Source organism: Urocitellus parryii, assembly GCF_045843805.1.
Source record: "Urocitellus parryii isolate mUroPar1 chromosome 9 unlocalized genomic scaffold, mUroPar1.hap1 SUPER_9_unloc_5, whole genome shotgun sequence".
Taxonomy (NCBI): Eukaryota; Metazoa; Chordata; class Mammalia; order Rodentia; family Sciuridae; genus Urocitellus; species Urocitellus parryii.
In genome coordinates, this window is record NW_027551791.1 from 1 (window position 1) to 5,062 (window position 5,062).

Consider the following 5,062-nt stretch of genomic DNA (forward strand, 5'->3'; position numbering starts at 1 on the left):
ATATATATATATATATATATATCTACACTTCACACACTACACACACACAGCAGCACCTCTCTCAAAGTATGAAATATATGTGTCTTATTATACACTCCCTAAATTCATTCATGTTCATGTAGGTGGATTTATAATCATCTTTTCAAAAGATTATTCTCAGAAATATTCATCCACCTGAAATACACATTTGTTTCCTAGTGAATGGTGCTTAGAAATCCTAATATTTCTACTGTAACTGACCGAGTTTCGCATCAATGCAAGCAGATTCCTATGATACATGATGTGTATTTTGACGTTTCTTTTTTTTCGACACTGGTACATCACTATTTCTTCAGTTGATGCACATCATAAGATATATATTTCATCCACAATTTTCACAAATTTCCAGGCATTTGGTTCACTTTCAATCACTTCCTGCTTCAGAACACATGTACTCCTGTATATTTCTGGACTGGTCTTTTCATGAGACTTCTTTCCAAACACATTATTTTTGATTTCCATAATCACTTTTCAAGCAAATCTCACACAGCCTTCATGGTAAACCATAACCCTAATATAATCATTAGATATATAACTGGTTGGAATGAATGATTGTGTATCAATATTAGATTTCCTATATATTTTCAGGTATCAGTTCAATCCATTATGTAAATCGGAACCAGTTCTATTATTTATTCACAGTATGGTCTATTCATGCATTATCTCTATATTCATAGACACAGGGTACACCTATTGGTGCCCCCAAATACTAATCAATACGTCTTCAAGATATTGCTCCCAGAAATGGTGGAAGAAATACTCATGTCACCTGATCTACATATACATTTTATCACAGTGATATTCTGGACACATAATGCAAAGTTCACACTTATGATTGTACCAAAGTCTAAATGGAAAGTGAGCATGTATTACTAAAAACATCCTTGTCCAGATGCCTGATGCTCTCAAATGTCAATCCTATCGGTGACTACACAGTTGCTTCGTCCTAAGATTACATATTCAAACTCAACCCTGTTGAAAATATCTAATCCTATCACTCACTTTATACTTTGACCGATTTCCCAATGTCTCTATTGATATCTGCTTTCCTACATAATTTCCCATATTCATTATTGTGACTGACTCTTCACATGTGCTGACATTTACATCTACTCTCTAACTGACACCCTACTGCTAAAGAACTTTTGGTCCAAATGTTATACTCACTCTTCTTCCTAAACCTACTGACTCTCTTCCTAATCCTACCTACTATCCCTTTTTGACTGGATGTTCTCTTCCACATTCAATCATCCAAGGTACAAGGTCTTATGCCATTGTATATCAATTTATCTGAGACAGCTGTGCAGAATGTAATTCCAAGCTAAGTATCCCAGTCAAGGGCCCAATGCCCTTCTGGGCTTCAAAGCTTACTTAGATTTCTGTTTTCATACATATACTTCACCTATATATTATTATAAATATCGCAGGTTCCCAATACCATTCTTCATCCAGTAGAATGATTCCTAACCCAAATCCAACATGTTCTTACCCCTAACCATACACTGTTCCCTCAATCCAACTTTACAGAAGAGCAGGGACAGAGTTGGTCTTACAATAGAGGAATGTAGGGGATCTTCCACGTGCTGAGAACTCAAAGGTCCATGCAGAAATGATGCCTGGAGAAGATGTAGGCAGCTCTGAAGGACATGAGAGAGCAAAAGTCATCTTCCATGGCAAACAACCTGGTCAGGATGAAGGGTTGTGTCTGAATGAGCCGCACTCTTCTTAATGTAGACAAGATGGACCAAACCAGGCCTGTGTGGAAAGCTGTTCCTGGGTGCCTATGGAGGATATACCATTCTAACTTGTGAAAGTGTCACAGGAAGCAGGGGCAGCCTCCATCTCATAGGACCCTTGGAAGCAACTGTTAGGACAACTTGGTTGCTAAGGCAGTGACCTCATTCAGTTCCTGAAGGAAGTGACCTCACCTCACTTCTTTTGTGATGGAACTCTCTGAACTTGGCAACAAGGAAGCCAGGCACCCAGAGCCAGTTTCAGTCCCAGTCCCAGTGGGCTCACTTGTTTGCATTTACCAAGGACAGAGTCAGTCTTTCTTGGTACCTACTGATGTGAGGATGACCAAATGCCAGGAAAACTCTGAAGAGGGCACTTTTCCGAGAAAGCAGGTAGTGAGTGGCTCACGGGTGGCTCCTGACAACTTCATTGAGTAGGCCAAGGAGGCCAGATCTGAGAGAGGACGGGCCATTTAGGGGAACATTGTATGGCCCACCAGTCAGAAGACACTCCGGATAGTCACAGACCTACTTGGGGGAAGGAGGTGCCTTAGTGGGTGTGGGTGTGAGTTTATGGTTTTGTCTCATGTTCTGAGAATAGGTAGGAAAGGCAGTTTGTTTGGTTTGGAGTGGACTGTTTCTAGTAAGTCGTTGGACAAGGCGAGTGTTTCTATGTCTGTGTATCCCACGGTATCCCTGGTTGTAGACATTGGAAAAGAGAATGAATCAATGGATGCATCCTGTCTAGTAGAAAACTTTCCAGCATTCATCCTTTCCAATTTATGAATGGACTGGGGCTTGCCTTATCTATGGGCAACACCTACTATCTTGCTAAGTTCCTGTTTTCTTCCTGAATTCTGGCCACTCTCCAGAATAGGCTCATGGTTTTGTGTCCAAGATATGTACCACCTCCCAGCTCTATGACATGGCCATGCACTGGATAACTGAAGGGAATGGCAAGCATCTCAGAAAACTCAGATATCAGTGTGACCAGTAAAGTGTCAGTGGAGAAACCCTGCTTTGGGCCTTTTGCTTACCTATTGTTCTGTTGCCCTGAGTGTCAGGAAGGTCTTTGCCTCAGGCCACCCCTTTGTGAAGCCTGAAGTAAACAGTTTTCAAATGGAAATGAAGGGGCATCACCTGTGGCTTTTGGCTTAATTCCTGTGCAAAGGGATGTGTGTGAATCAGCCTCTTGGCCCTGTGTGAGGCTGTGGCTTAGAGTCTCAGCACCTGATGGATTAAAGAAAGATCCCATGTGTGCATCCAAAGCCAAAATGGCAAAAAGAGCAGTCATTGTGGATGAAGTCTCTCGCTTTCCTCTGGAAAGTTCCTGACCTCCATCAAGTGAGAATAGGGATCCTTTGGGTCAAATGAGTTCTTCAAAGCCCTGCAGAGGCTAGCCCATAGGTTCTTGGGTTTTCTCATGTCTCCAATTCACACAAAGAATCTATACCCGAAAGTCAGTAGGCCTCAAATTGGAGAAGCAGAGCAGTATTAATGGCAGGCCTATTTGATCAATCCTGGGTCACAGGAAGAGTGTCCAGGCCACCCAGACATTAGGCAAATGAGGGGCAAGGGAGCTTATTCTAGACGCTGTCTTGGGCTGCCCCCTCATGGAAACCTCCAGCAAGAGGTTATGATGAGTGCCTATATGGAAGAAGATGAGGGCCATGTGGCAGTGTTTTGGTTTGAATTGTGGTCATTTCTGTGGCGGTTGGCAGGGATGACTTGGTCCACCTGGTCTTGAACTCTGGCGTGATTCCCCTCAGAGACTGAGTTCTGGAACTGAACTCAGAGAAGAATTGCCATGAATTGTGTTGGGATTTTAGGAGGCCACGCATGAGAGTTGCCCTTGGAAACTGAGATCTAGGCCCAGGGTGGCTTTCCACAGAGCACTGGGAATCTCAGCCAGGATATCACATGATTTTATTCTTAAAGACCTGGCAGCCATAATTGAGAGTCAAAACACACATGGACCTCACATTGTAGACCTCAATGGGCCTGGCTTGATGTGACCTTTTGGCCACTCTTGGGAAGCCTTGCCTCTGAGTGTTTCTCCAGAGCTTTCATTGAAATGAGATTCCTCACCATTTAGTGGTTCCTGAATGAATAGAAACCCACAGTGCCTCCAAGTTCATCCTTGAAAAATGGCTTGATAAATACCATGAAATTTTTGAAATTCCCATGACCAGGTGTGGCACTGGAGAACCTTTGGATGTCCTGTTGCTGATCATGAGTGTACCAGACAGTGCCTTGATTGACTGGGTTTCATGAAAATGGTGTAGAACAGAGATGCCAGTAAGTTGGAGCCTGCGGATTAGTGGGCCTAGAGCAGTGGTGTGCAGGTGTGTGATAAAACATCTGTGGTGGGGCCATGTGGATCTGCCATTGGCTTCCACATGGCTTGTGACTGACACGGTGAAGCCAGCAGACCCTTATATGTAAAGGCATCTTGTTATATGGAGAGGTTTCCGGGCAATGTTCAGAAACAGGTTGCTATGGTCAAGGGGGCAAGCTCTGTGGGATAGAAGCCTGGTTGGTGCATTGTCCTCGGACCCTGAGTCAGCACACGTGACAGTACTCCCTCCAGAACTGTGTCCCAGTTGAACTCCTTGTATTTCATGAAGCAAATAGGAAACTCCCAGTGAAGCAGCAAGAAACACCAGGAAAAGTGGAGGATGACCAAATGGCCTCACAGTCCACACGGGGAAACACTTAGACCCCAGTGGCCACAGTTGACCTACAAAGAGAGAATTCAGCACTGCTGCCTCATGTTCACTGGAAAATCAGAAACCATGTCCTCCAGGCTACATAGATGCAGACCAAGCTTTGATGGTCTCACTACAAAGGAAGATAAAGCTCCTGACAACAACATATATTTCAAGGGTCCAACCTCAGAGGCAGTTTCCCAAGAAGTCTTTAGGCCAGCAGAGCTCCATGTTTGTGGAGTGTTTACCCTGTCCCTTACTTATGGAAACTCCTCTACCACCTCCAAGGTTGTGAACTCCTGAGCATTTTCCATTGTATATATGTATTCACAGATTTTCTAACTCTTTTCTTCAAATTGTGTCTTACTCGGGGCAAAGGTAATGTCAAGGCATTGTTCTTGATGAGAGTGGGAAGATTTTTGGGTAGCACAGAATTGCATACACATTGGATTCATTTTCCTATTTTCCATTCAAAATACTGAATCCCTGACACTAACCCATACCCTCCTGGACTCTGATTACCAATCCTGATATGATGGAGGAAAATAACCCAAACAGAATAGCAATACATGCAGTTCAGAG